Raw genomic sequence first — 15,203 nt, forward strand, 5'->3', positions numbered from 1 at the left:
GTCAACAGACAAGTCTTTAGAGTGAGAGAGACAGAGAAAGTCATGAAGAAAAAGTAGAGTGAGACGTATGGGTAGAAACTGAAAAGAAAATCATTTGACCTTGGAGCATAGAATAGAGGTCTTGGGAATATGACGTCAAAAACACAAGCAATGTTTTCATCTCATTAAACAAGCCCATTTGTTCTCTTAATTGGTGCCTGAATTATCGCCTGCAGCATGAAACAGGCACACTGACACTTTGTGTCATAGCACGATTCTTACACGTGCACTTACGCATAGTATACACATAAACACCCATTCACACACAAACATGCATCCACCCAAGCACACACAATCACAAAATAGCACGCGCGCGCATGCGCACATGCACACACACGCACCATTTCTCCACAGGCTCCTAGTCACACACACAAAGGTACATTCTCTTTCTACATACACAATCCCTCACTCACACAAACATACTTGGGTTCGGTGAGAGAATAGATTGTCATTGTGGTATCTACCTTATCCTGAGTTGGTAAGGTTAAAGCTAATTGCACAGAAATTAAACATTACTTTTCATTATGTCCCTGAAATTTTAAATTAATTTGGACTGCTTAGTGATTGCGATTTAATTATAATTCCTTCCAGTCACTTAACCACCTAAAATGTCATTTTCTCCTCATGACATATTGAAGATGAATTAGGCTCCCAGTGAACGTTTAACAACATTTTGGGTGTGTCTAAGTGATGTTGAACTCCTGTTTAAATAAAGGTTCAATATGATAATTAAATAAGAAAACAAACTTTGAGAAGACGCCTTTTAGATGTGAGCAACAGTGAAAGCGATGATACAAATAAAAGACATTTTGATGTTCATCCTATCATATTAAAATTGCCTTGTTGGTAGATGTTGGGTGGACTTGAGTGGACGGTGGATTTTCAGGGCCCAACGTTGGTGCCAATCCCAGAAGGATATACTTTCGGGGGAGCAACTTTCATTGAAATTAATAGGTGGAGGCGGGGGCATCCGTCCCCTAGTTTTTAGCTCTATGGCCTAGCACTGCTAACCAGAGCTGTGGCTGCGTCTGTGGCTAACTAGTAAGCATAGCCAGATGGGGACAGTTTTGCTGTGTTTACTGCTGTCAGTTTCACACTTACTGGGCAGAAAACACATTACGTTAACACCCATTGAAGTGCTTGGGCTCGGCGACGCGGTGGTTTGGGTTGGCAGCTCAAACCACTTCTTCTGTGAGGAAGAACCCAAAGCTACAGACTGCTGTAAAACCTGTGAGGGTTTAAAAAATCCTTTAAGGCAGAATGAGATGTTTGCTGCCCAGCGGCAACGACGACACAACGCACAGAGGTCACTTCTGGTCAGACGCAGGAGGAGCCAGGCCTGGAGGCAACCCACAGTGCCCAGAGCCTCCTAGTGTCGCCAACACCCGCCGCTAACAGCTCACCTGCCACCCTAAGCCCCTAAGAGACAATGCATGGGGCAGTAGCATGCCACTTGGACACATTAATTACTCTTAATGCTAAAGGTAAATGATATTTCTTTGGTTAAAACAAACAAAAAATTATCTTAAAAAGTTAAAGCCCTATATTCTGATAGTTAGTAAACAGAAAATACTGGTGGGTTGCCAATTACATCCAATCAGACTAAGATTGTATAGTGTTTAAGTTCCAATATTGTCTGCTAGTTTTGTTTTGTTTCATCACTTCCTATTTCACTCCTGTATCCTGTATGAGTTTCACTCCTCCTGAAGCTATGGGCACTGCTTCTCCTGTCACGTCTGGACGTGGACGAACACAGACATTGTTTCAACAGCCTACCCTACAACATCGTTGACAGATTTCTTTCAGCTGCCAACCCACAACTTCGAACACAGATTTAGTGTAGTAAGGCATATAGTATGTAAAAAATAAAACATGTGTTTCTCACACAGTTAGAAAGAATGTGGCATATAATAGCAGATATGATGCCGTGAATGGGCTATACCACATGGAGATGCTAGAGAGTGTCTGTGGCGTTGTTCAGTGACACCTGGGGGCGTTGGCCTAGCGACAGTATTTGATGAGTTGAGAGAGTGACAATGTGTTGTGTAAAGATGTCTTTATTGCCCTGGCTATCTCTACAGAGTACACTGTATAATCCTCAGTGTGTTCATGTATCCATTTAACTCACAAATGTAGCCAAATGTGCACATAACATTTGTACTCTCTCTGAGTTAACCCATTAAGACCTGAAGCCGATTATACAAATGTCCTCTAAATCACAATAGTATTCTGAAAAAAACGTATGTTTCTATATCAGTGGTGCTCAAACTTTGTCATGTCAAGGACCCCCAAAATTATATGTATTTGGCCGCCGACCCCCATCTCAAAATGTTTTGTTCCAGGGACCCCTAGAAGCAAAGATTTGAGTTAAAAATGTTCGCTTTAAAAGAATATATAATATTCAAAGATTTGCACACATTTTCATGTTTTTTCAAAAATAGCAGATCTACAAGTTCGTAGAGCTTGTATATCTGCTATTTTTGAATTGCCAAACTAAGATAATGCTTTTTACTGTGTGTGCCCTCTGCATGGTAACTGTGTATCCTTTTGTAGATATGAGCACAGAAGGCACATTCATCAACATAACTTACTTACTGTTTGTACATCATCAGATTAAGGTAAATGGATAATCTACCTACTGTTTCTCAGCAGGTCTTTATTTGTACAAGGAAAACAGTTTCCATTGCATTACGGAATTTCTTCATGGAAATGGCTTTGGATCATGGTAGTAGTAGTAGCAATATATGACTTCACTTTTTTTAGAAGTCGTGTTCAAATGATGTTATAGTGGCTTCCAAATGACAAATTAAACATGAAATAAGATAAGGCAACAATGATATGATTCCTAAGGGGAAATTGAAGTGCCAACACAGAATTAGGATATAATATCAATTCTACTAAATGGTCTGTTGTCCAAATCTTGTCTAAAATATCTGAATGTATGTGCTATGTGCTATATGTTGCACTTTTTATTACCTACTGTAATCTCAACAGATGCTTTTATGCTTATAAATGGCCCTATATGTCTATTTATTCTATGTCTCACTTTTGAACTATGCAAATGTTCCTCTGATGACGTCATTGGAGCTTTCAAATAGTGGAACCTGGTCTCTGCGTCATGGGGTGGTGCCTGGTGACCAGAGCATTACGTGGGCAGACGTTACTGCCACTACAGTATACACTCAAGGTCAGCTGTTCACTTTCCTAGCTTTATTCAGTTTGTATGGTCAATTATTCCAGCCCCCATGCTAAACACCCTGCTTACGTGGGTCTTTTTTTTTTGGAGAAGGAGGGGGCGAGGAAAACTTTTTTTCCTAAATACTGCCCAAGGGTACCAAGGGTACTACAGGCAACGTGCACGATACGAATGTCAAGTTGACTGTAGCACGGAACCGAACGGACAGGAATGCTGGCTGACGTTCTGGCCAGAGGGAGCGGAGGGGGAGACAAAACGCCCACCTTTATGTCGGTAGGCGCTCCTTACGTCAGAATTTTGGACGTCACTTTTAGGGAGTAAGAGTCATGGTGAGAGGGATAGAGGATTGGTCTACATTTTCTATGAAATGTGGGGGCTGTAGGAACATGGGGAAAGGCTCATCAGCTGCATCTTAAGCATGAATAGAATGTATGTCTTGCCTTCTACAAATTAAGATAATATACCAGACAGTTTGATATGACCAAAAACAACAACACTATAGGGCTCCTCCTTAATCATTTAATGTTGGGTAGTTCTTTCACAAAGCTAATCCCTTATAGCCTATGTGTGTATGTATCTGTATTCTGATAAAGAACAGAATTATAATAGGTCCCAGGTATGGTACCTTAACAAGAAATACTTGTATTGCCTTTCTGTGAATACAGCACACGCATGCACACACACGCACAGTCGCACACACACGCACGCAAGCGCTTACGCACTTGATTGTTAAAACCACAAACGTGATTCTTCCTTAGAAATAAATGCACTTTTATATCTATGGCCAACGGTTGCTTCTCTCTCCCGGCACGTCGTTACCAGACCTCCGGCCACCGAACAAAAGACCAGCCACATGTAATCCCTAACTGAGAGCCTGAGTGATTTTCTTATTTAATGCTGTGGTCTGTAACAGCATGGGAAGCAGTTATAATAATAAGAGTGGGCCTATACGTTTCAGCAGAATGAGGGTGAAGTGAAGGGAAACTGTAGGAGCAGCATTGTTGCGGTCTGAGTGCTTTTATAAAAGCAGCTTTATTAAGTTAAGAGAGATCGTGGCAAGAGATAATGCAGCTCATTAGAGACTTAACAGAGACAGGATGAATGGAGAGAGAAATCAGATTTAGCTGTGAAGTATGACATTAAATACGTCTTCTTAACTCTGGCATACAGTCACCAAGACCTTTTTACAGGCTGTTCTAAACTATATAGTGAATAATGATAATATAGGCCTAACATTTGTATTTACATTTCAAAGGACACACAATGCATGTTATGCATAATAATGAAAAAATAAAAGAAACAAACAAAAATAAAATAAATAAATGTAATGTAAAACAGAGCATGGCCATTGCCCATGTATATAAACGGTCAATGCACTTAAAACCAGCAGTAGCTACTCTTCTTTATTTTCATTCAAGCCAATTACTGAAGAAGAATTATTTAAAATGTGTAAATTCAATTTACTTTAATTAGCTATACAAAAAAGAACTGTAGTCTGGATCTCCAGGACCAGCAGAAGACCTGGAGGAACAAACCTCGTCCCGGCCTGCTTTCTTGCTAAAGAGAAAACCTGAAAAAGGTCCTTTAGTCCTCTGTCAAAAGGGAAGAATAATGATATGATATCATATTCCGATTGGTCTGTTGATTATGTCAACAGGAAAGACAATACATGATTGTGTCTACAAGTTTGGGCTATTTATTGGATAACTATATTCTCTCAGATAAAGCCATATTATAATGTCCCCTTGTTTGTGGATCATCACTCCTTGGTGTTTCCCTGGAGAATGTAAACACTGGAGTGTGAGGAGGAAACGGAATTCCCTCAACACCACCAACAACTATTCTTGCACTAGTTCTGCTTATTCAAGAAAAGTATAGGGACCTTGGTCAAGCCTAAGTTAACTGTATGCTAAATTAACTGACAGTTAACATCTGTGAAAGCATCACTCATAGATCCCCCTCCACCCATCATGATGTCTGTCAGGTTCTCTCCAGAGGTCCTGGATGACCCAATTACTGTGCTTAATTAAGTGATGAACCACTAAATAAACCGGTTAATTAAGTCATTAAAAGCCCCACTGATGTGCTGAGGCAGCTCAGATGAAGATGTGAGACAGAGTCAAGTTAGATTTATAATCAAAGACTTCTTTGTGATGGAAAGGGAAAAGGAAAAGCTTCTTTTGTTGAAAAGTGAGTTCAACTCCAGATAAAGATACGAATGTTTTTGAAAACAGCTGCTTTAGGAAAATAACTCCCTGCTTAAAGCCTGAAAAGAACAAGGCATCATTTTGTGCAGCATGTTTCATTTGCTGTTATGCATACAGTTAGCATAGCACTACATTTCATGAATGAAACCTGATTGATTGGAGAACCATCTTCATTAATCAATCAATCCCTCATTTTTATTCATATCGTGACTGGGTGAAAATGAGCTATTGCATGAATTCTTTTGGTCAGGGGTCTATACTTGTCAACATTTACGGCATGTGTGGGGCTCCTCAAAACTAAGAGGACAACATTTTATTTGAATGGCAATGTAGGCACTGGAAATGCCACTAAGCCTCCTTTTGTCCCGTCACACCAAATCTCTTAAAACAGCCAATCTACAAGCTCTGAAACTCACAATGCATTGCAACGTGTTGTGAGCTTGTAGCTCGGATATTTTCGCCGAATGTGTGCCCTTACTTTCGCTGCATGTTTGCCAATTATGATATGCTCAGTATAGGGACATTAACATTCATTTGGTTAAAGTATGAATGAGAGATCATTTCAAAGGACAAAGAAAAGGAATTGGCCTTGTCGATAACCATCTAAAGCTAAAGCTCTTATCACCATTATTATTCTAGTCAATCCAAGATTTATTATACTTGTAAAACATACCAAAGTCTCTTGATGTCTGTCTACTTATGCCTAGTCTCGCGTAGCCAGACCCCACAGAAAATGAAAAACAGCGACCTGAATCTGTTCTTGAGAGATTAACTTATGCCATACACAGAATTATAAACCCTGATTACATACTGTAGGTTCAATGACATGTTGTCCACGCATGCAACAAGCATTTCACTCGTGACACAAAACTCACTCCAAGCAGTCCTCAGCTACTTTCACACTATTACCACTTATATCTATCCATTATTCTCTTCAGTAGCTTTCTACCACACTGTTTTTTTAATTCATCGAGGACTGGAAATGTGAAATAAATTGTTCCAAAACTGGAGCATGACTTAAAGCCGGATTATTCATGCATGATTGGTCAGAGAAGCGGTGTTCTGCATTCGATGTGGCTTTCCCCCCTTTATTTTATAAAAGCTTATGTTAAATTCGAAATAGTAATCACGATATTGGCTATTTTCGCATTGTCAGCCACCAGAATGTACTATCAGAGTAATTCTGCTGTGGAGAGAGTGGAGCAACTTCAAGTTCCTTGTGTTCACACATCATGACCTCTCCTGAGATGAGCACACCACCAGCCACATGGTGAAAAAGGGCACAGCAACACCTCTTTCACCTCAGGTGCAGGGACGTGCACAGATAGACTCTAGGTGGTGCTCGAGTACCTGCCCTTTGCCTCTTGACCAGAAGTGCCCTTTTGAAAAAATAAATACATTTCAGTTTACAGCAGGGGTCTTCAACAGGGGGTCCGGGACCCCTAGGGGTCCTCAGAGTTACTACAGGGGGTCCGCCAAATCTTTATGTGAAATCATTTTTCTTTTTACCATAACCACTCGAAACCTAGCATTCCTTTTCTGATGAGAACTTTAGCCAAAAATAGCAGATCTACAAGCCCACAACTCCTCGCGCTGCGAGGCGTTGTGGGCTTGTAGATCGGCTATTTTTGACAAAGAGTTATAGGTGTAGAGGGAAAAAAGAGCAAAAGCATCCCAGCCCAAACACTAACGTAACTAATAATTGGGCCGCGCGACCCGGAAATGACCGTAATAATCCTAAAACGGGAGCAACATTTATTTTCAGGTGGCCCAACGGCCCACAGGTCATATGCCCGGTATGCCAAATGGCCAGTCAACAGTGTAGACTAATACAGTGTAGACTAATACAGTTTAATAGCTCAGAATCTGAGCTATTAAACTGTATTAGTCTACACTGTGGTAATGTTTTCTGTATGGCTCTGTATTGCTACAACCATTTTCCCTGTATTGAGTGAATCAAGCTTGTGATGTTAAATTTGAAAACAAAGTACACTTTCAAGTCTTCCAATCCATCTGAAAATGTGAAAATGAAAACAAATGCAGGTTACTTTTTGAGGCGAGTAAGGAATCCAGTAGGTCTAATTATATCTGCCATTATCTGACCTATATGAATTGCACATCGTGCAGTATGTTCAGAGGAATGTGACCATACATCATCATCTAATGTCACTCAGTGTAATTTAAAGCTGACATAAAAATAATGGAGGGGGAAAAGAGGGCTTTTGTCCAATTTATTTTTCTTCTTTCGCTCCATTTCCCCGTTAAATGTCTCCTGCTGTACAGTCACTCTGAGTCACGCGGTTGTACTCGCTCTGTCGCTGAGGGAGTCCCCTGGGCAGCCTGACTTCCTGTCAGCCTCACATACTGCAGCTAAATTGAGCTTGAGGAACCATTGGCACTGGCGACACATGGCTCATTGACCAATCATGGCTGTTCCTCTGGCCATGCGCTGTAGTGACTTTATTAATACCATGGCCACAGAAAATACAGGTTTCTTACTGGCTTTCAGGTGCCCGATAATATCAGGCATCGCGACACCTGAAACATAGCTCCAGTCAACAGGTTGAACACCACTCTAAAATAAATGCTGATTAAACTGCATGCAAACATTACAGTAATAAACAAAACAAATTAGAAAGTGGTTACCAAGATAACACAGCTTTTCTATACTGTTTTTTTCCCACACAAATATGAAAGTCAAAAATATAAACTATTTTTTGTTGGTAAGTGGTCATGGTAGTGGAATAATGCACAATAATGTGTCCTGAATAGGGCCAGGCAGTAGACTAGACATGCATGCATAGTAATGACTTGATTTATGTTGCAAAGTTATAGCATAAACTAGAAAAGTGCGCTCCCCGCCAGGCCGGGTTGTCTACCCAGGGCCTGCAAAATTTGGAAGGCAGTCATAGTCAACTGAAATGGAATCTGCAGAATCCGACTGATATACCTTGATCACATGACTACAGAGATAAAGTGTACCGATTTGTGTGAGTTTTGGACAAAATGTGTTGGAGCAGTAGCAGAAAGTATGTTTTGAAGAAACATGAAATACTGGAAAATCTAGCTTGGCTCATATGTGGAGTTGCGTCATGTTCAAAGAAATGAAAAGTACAATCAAATATGTATATATATATAAACTGTGTCTGTGTTACAGAAGATAAGATGTAGCAATTAATTGGTATTATATTGATTTGACAGCCCATAACTGAAGCCATTTTTATTTGTTTCACCAATAAAGACATCAGAAAGTCTTTGCCCACAGGCAAATTTAGATAAGGCAAAAAACCTTTAGAAATATCACAGAGCAACCAAGATAAATGAAATGGATTAAAGTGTATGAAGCTCCATCAAGCGTGCAAATCCTATGGAAGTTTAACCACTGAAATCACTCGAGTATTTTGGTGTATGTCTATGTGCACACCCACTGTTATGGCTCTGTGGTTTGTTGGCACCTTTATACTCCATCCATCCATCCATCCATCCATCCATCCATTCACTCATACGTCCATACATCCATACATCCATACATCCATACATATACCCACAGACCTACCGAACGACTGGCCTGCCTACCTACCTACCTACCTATCTACTTGCCTAATCGCTTGATTGACACAAGCACAATCATATCATCTTTTATTCCATTTTTAACTACCTGACCAGAATAATCGTTTTCAGCATGATTCTTCTCATTGGCTGGCATTTAGCGAATAGGGAGAAAAGGGAGAAAGTAACGAGAAAGTGACGACTAGTTGGGGTCTGTTTATTGACAGCTTTGACAAGCTGTAAAAACAAAAACTAAATAACAGCCAACCTAAAAGTAACTAGTACTTCACAGCCTTCCTAGAAATGTACTTCAGTAAAAGTAATAAGTATTACAACAATCTAATACTCAAGTAAAGTACAAATACTCAAAATATGTACTTAAGTAGTCAAGTACATTTTGCAGTCGTCATGTGACACACACAAAATGTCCCTCCTTCGCTCATGACTTTGAAAGAATCGCAACCCATCATTACAATTCATGTAATTATGGATGACGTCAATGCATGGTTTGACGAGAAAACAGGTGGAAGGTACTGTATACAACCCAGCTACCAGGAAGAGAGAGAGATAAAGATGGGCATTTTTGTTTTCTTTTTAATCCTAAACCCACAAAAAGATGCAGACCCTAGTGCATCGTGACCATTGTCCCCATGGGATTAGCACGCGTCTTATCTTCTCTCCTAGAAGACACCCGCTAACTCTGTACACCCCAGGGAACATTGACCCTTTAACCTCTGATGTACAGAGTGCTGGGTTGCTAACAGGAGCAGGAATCCAGGTGAGAATGTTGACGGCTTCTTGGACTCCATCTGCCTCCTCCATTCATCCGCTCCATTGAGAAGGTTACCTGGGGTGACAAAGGTTTTTCCATGTAGCTAATTAGATCATTCGTTCTTTTTGTAAATGTGACATCACTCGATCGGAGCAATTGCTTACACAGAACTTCAGCAGGACAAGGGAAGTTCTGGTGACTAGATAGCCTAAATGCAGATGGTGCTGCAAGATTTTCCGAATAGGCCAGAGAGAGAGAGAGAGAGAGAGAGAGAGAGAGAGAGAGAGAGAGAGAGAGAGAGAGAGAGAGAGAGAGAGAGAGAGAGAGAGAGAGAGAGAGAGAGAGAGAGAGAGAGAGAGAGAGAGAGAGAGAGAGAGAGAGAGAGAGAGAGAGAGAGAGAGAGAGAGAGAGAGAGAGAGAGAGAGAGAGAGAGAGGAATACAAATCGCGATTCTACTGTTGGACGATCCATTGTATTTATTTATTTGGGACCTTGGATTTACCTTTGTGTGTTTAGTTGATAAAACCTTTACAATTATAAAAGCTATGTAAATGTACTCTGCTCTCATGCCAGCAGACTGGAGTAGATCCTGAAATCCTATGTTTTGAATCGAGAATCGTTTTGAATCGTAAAAAAATCTGAATCTTGACCCCAAGAATCGGAATCTAATCGAATCGTGAGATGGCAGAAGATTCACAGCCCTACAGTAATAATTCAAGTGTGCACCTCGGAGCTCAGATCCCCACCAGGCCCAGGCCGGTTTGCCTACCCAGGGCTAACGCAAAATTTGGAAGGCAGACAGGGGAGATAGAAAGAGAAGAGAGGGCAGAAAGATGATACAAACTGATTGAGATGATTCAGATGTGAACTACGCATCATGTCTGCATCTTACATGTGAGCTACTGAGAGGCTGAGCAACCCAGACACCCTACTGTGTTTCTTTCTTTTCTTAAAAAAAAAAAGTGAAGGTGTACTGTAAAGCCATAAGCCGTCACAGATAAGCCATAAAGTCAACATCTAAAGACCACGTGCTGTGCTTTTTATGGGGATGGATTCCCCGTAAAAAGCACAGCACGTGGTCTTTAGATGTTGACTTTGCATTGAGCTGGATGCTCAATGCAATGCTCAATGCAATGATGCCTCATTACTGTCACCTGCAGCTAAATACATCTCTGTCATGAAGGGGAGCAAACAGGTAGACAGCCAGTGTTCCTTGCAGACATTTAGCACCACTACTATACATCTGGGACCAGGGAGACGGTGTTGAGGGAGAAGATCTACCACGCCGGCCGGCAATGGACCCTGCTGAACCGCCTGCATACTGGGGTCGGCTGCTTCAAATGGAGCTTGAGCAGACTGCCGACCACATACAGTACTCAACACATGTGTGTAGACCACCTTCAGAGGAGGGCCTCTTCCTAGTGGGAGCCCGAGACGAGGGCATGGCTGCACGACACAGAGTTGGACATTTGATGCCGATACACGACAGAAGATTTAGAATGAATGAGGTTGTTTTCATAGTTGTTTTATATACAGTAACATAAACCATATGGTTTATGTTACGACGGTCTATACGGTTTATGACCTCTTAATTTCATTAATTACCTTAACATAATTTGGCAGTTAACCACCTGAACCCCAGCATCCCAATTCCTTAGGGAACATTTGCTAAAAGTAGCAGATCTACAAGCTCACAAAGAGATTTGTTGTAGAAGGAAAAAAGTACTCCAAGTAGAGTTGTAACTCAGATCCGTTTGACTAAAGGTTTAAGAGGTTTAACTCGAATTTGCAATGTATTCATTTTCATATAATAAAAACCAACTGGATTTCTTACATAAAAACCTTTCTGTATGGCCTCATGTGTCCCCTGTCCACACCACCTCTGTCTGTCTGTCTGTCTGTCTCTCCTCCTACACTCTCTCCCTCTCAGCTTCCCTATTATCTGTCTCTCCCTCTCAGCTTTAGTACATCTCTCCTACTCTGACTTGCGGTATTTCGTCATGAGTGAAATCGGTTGGCGAGGCACTCCTTAGAAAAAAAGAAAAGAAGAAAACTTAACAAATTACAGTCAATATATTGACTCAGTTATATTCAGGGGAGAGCCTCTCTCCACATCAGAACTAAAAATAATCCTCTGTTGAGAAGAGACCTGGGGAGAGGGCCCATTCTGATTAACTGACCTGCACTCACCCAAATTACCTCCAACATGATAAAATACTTACATATACACACAGAGGCACACGTACACACATACTCACACACATACACACAAACGCAGCGCACGCTCGTGCACACACCCACGTGCACACACGCACACACACACACACACACACACACACACACACACACACACACACGGCTTCTTACAATTTCATTCAGAAAAAGGCTAGTGGACCTAAGGAGAGCGAAGGGCTCTAAGGTGAATATTTTACTCATGATGGCTTGAAAGAAAATAGAACTGGCACATCCACTGGAGGACCAGCTAAATCAAAAAATTGAAATCTACGTACTAAGGCTTACAGAGCTCCTAGTCAAAGCTTTATTGATTAACGTTTTGACTAAAAGGTCTTCTTCATAATCATTCTGAAGAAGACTTTTTAGTCAAAGCGTTTATTGTGGACTGTATCCACAAAAAGACCACAGCTGCTTAATGTGCTACTTGTCTCCTGTCTTCCAAATGCTTTTAACATAGCTTAGACAAGTCTTTAACCTTGTGGCGAGGTATTTATAGAAAATAATAGCCAGGTCTCTGCTCTTCATTGATTCTATAGAACACAAAATCAATGGCCTTCTAATTAGAATGATCAGAGACTTATGTGTCTTGTTCTGGTTGAGCAACTACAGTCCTCTCTTTCAAAACAAAAGGTTCTGTATGGAATGGGAAAAAAAGGTTCTCGGGTTCATCCTTAAAAAGGTTTCATATGGAAGAGTAAGTTAATGTAGATTCACTAACAACATGGCGTGATTTGGTTACAAGCACAATGCTACCGGTCAATCGTATTCTTCCTTCTCTTGTTTAACTAATTAAAAGGCTGAATAATCAAATGTGATCATTTTAAATCTGTCCCAAATTTTGTTAGAAGTCTCTGACGCCACACATTCACTGTGCAGCTGGGTTTAATTAGCGGTGATTGGTAACGACATACAGTACAGTAGTAATTCAGCAAACATTAAGAGCCCTACAAAGTAAAATAGTTTTCATTTAACTCTGAGAATGTTAAATTAAATTAATTAGTGAAATAACAACACTCAGTATGTACATAGATAGCTCTGTTAAAAAGAGTCTGTTGATATTTTTGGTGTAAAATATTTCAGCTATGATTATTGCAAATAACATCACAGTTAGGACATCTGTCCAGAGTAGACAATCATATTTCACACTGTTTTATAATGAATTGTATAAAAAGGGGGCCAAAGTGAGTTTCAAAACCTTTTTTCAGTTCTGTACAGACCTCTGTTGTAGGACTGCAAGCCCCTACAAGAGGGTTCGGGGTAGGGATGGAGAGCTGTTTGTGTATAGAGCGCTTAGTCAGTACAGTGCGGCAAATCCCCAGAGGTCTTTCTGTTTAACTAGACAATTAGAGTTCAGGATGACTCAGACTGCAACCAGTCTACATATTAACTTTCCATAAATAGTATCATTGAAGATAACGTACCATTAATGACACACGAGTAGTTTAATAGTTTTGTATTGTGTTGAGTACTGATTTCTTTCCTTTTTTAATTTTCTTTCCTTATTATATTTGCCTTCTTGCTCATGCTGATATTATTTATTTAAATGACATTGAAGTTGGCTGATTGCCAACTTCAAAAAAGCAATGCAAATAGCACAAATGTGAATAACAAATCTGAAAACAAAACTTGTATTCAATTTTATGTTGTCTTTCTGTCTTCTATCCCCTTTTGAGTTTTCCCGTTCAATTTTTTTTCCATAGCTCCCATCAGGATACTTCTGACTCATACTACACTCTCTGGTCAAGGTTTTATATTGAACCATTTCAAGCACCCAATATATAGGAACTTTTTCAGTTATCCATCGATCCATCCGATCCCAAATGATCAGTCTGAACAAATCTCACTGCAAAACCACTCAGAGGTACATTCCATTTTTGCAAGGGCCATACCGACCTGAGAAAAAACAACAACATACAAAACCATTGCATTCCATTCACACATGTCAGGGGTCAAACTGGTAGCAGCAAAGCCCCCCCCCCCCCCACACACACACACACACACACACACACACACACACACACACACACACACACACACACACACACACACACAAGCCCACCAAGCATCACTTTGGCCTTACCTGCGTTGGTGAAAGGTGCTTGTCGGGAGTAGGAATCCCTGAAGTGGGTAGAGGGTGTGCAGTCCTTGCCTCACCCTGTGTGTTTGTGTGTGTACTGTATGTGTGTGTGTGTGTGTGTGTGTGTGTGTGTGTGTGTGTGTGTGTGTGTGTGTTTGTATGTGCGGGCGCAGGTTTCTGAGCCTATGAGCAAGTATACGTGTCCTTGCCTCCCTCTCTCTCTCTCTCACTCTCTCTCTCTCTTTCTCTCTCTCTCTCTCTTTCTCTCTCTCTCTCTCTATCTTACGTGGTGTCTTGATCTACGTGGAAGCCCAGAGCTTTGCTCCTACTTATAAGGAGGACAACCCACCTCCCTCTGCCCCCCCACCATACACACACACTCCTCCTCTCTGCTCTTACCTCATTCAGAACTCTCTCTTTCATCACAGGGAGGGAGGGAGGGAGGGAGGGAGTGATGATGGGGCGGAGGCAGAGAGGGGAGGATGGCAATCAGAGTAAGGGAGAGAGATTGAAAAAGTGAGTGAGAGATAGAGGGAATATAGAGAGGGGGTGGGAGGTGGGACGGAGGGATAGAGAAAGATAAAGAGGAATGGAGGAGGAGAGAGAGAGAGAGAGAGAGAGAAGATGAGCAGGAGAGGGAGGGGAGAGATAGAAAAGGTGACAAAAGAGAGAACTGTACGGTGGGACAGAGGGAAACGAAGGAGGTTGGGAGATCAGAGAAAGTGAGGGAGGGAGAGGAGGAAAAAGGGGGAGAGCGGGAGGGAGAGAGAGAGGACCATGTCAGAAGAGGAGGAGTTGGTGGTCGTGTCATTACGTAGTTGGATGGACAGACCATCCGCTTAGTTATGTCTCTGTACGTCATCTGCCGTATGCCTTCCTGGGCATGTCACCAGCTAAAAATACAGAGCCAAAGTTTCCCTATACGCCTTGTCTCATCAACCCAGCCTTCTATCATCCTACCATTCCATCTATCCATTTATCTGTAACGGGTTCAAGGTTTCTTTATTGTCTCCGCCAGGCCGAAAGGCATGGCGAGAGAGTATGTTTTACCCTCCGTCCGTCCGAGTGTGTGTGTGTGTCCGTCCTGTCCGTGTGTTAGCAGCTAATCTCTCGCACCGTTGGCCCGGT

The 15,203-nt window shown here is 41.4% G+C and overlaps 1 protein-coding gene across 1 annotated transcript in view; it reads right to left on the reverse strand.

Annotated features, from left to right (window-relative positions):
* Window positions 1-14,295, reverse strand: part of pnoca (prepronociceptin a) — a 20,515-nt gene extending 6,220 nt beyond the window's left edge. Inside the window, exon 1 of the mRNA XM_084058249.1 lies at window positions 14,079-14,295. The gene's annotated coding sequence lies outside the window, so the exon portion shown is untranslated. The remainder of the gene's footprint in view (window positions 1-14,078) is intronic.
* Between the last annotated feature and the right edge of the window lie 908 nt (window positions 14,296-15,203).

The sequence above is a fragment of the Gymnoscopelus microlampas genome, assembly GCF_963454915.1.
Source record: "Gymnoscopelus microlampas genome assembly, chromosome: 1".
NCBI lineage: Eukaryota > Metazoa > Chordata > Actinopteri > Myctophiformes > Myctophidae > Gymnoscopelus > Gymnoscopelus microlampas.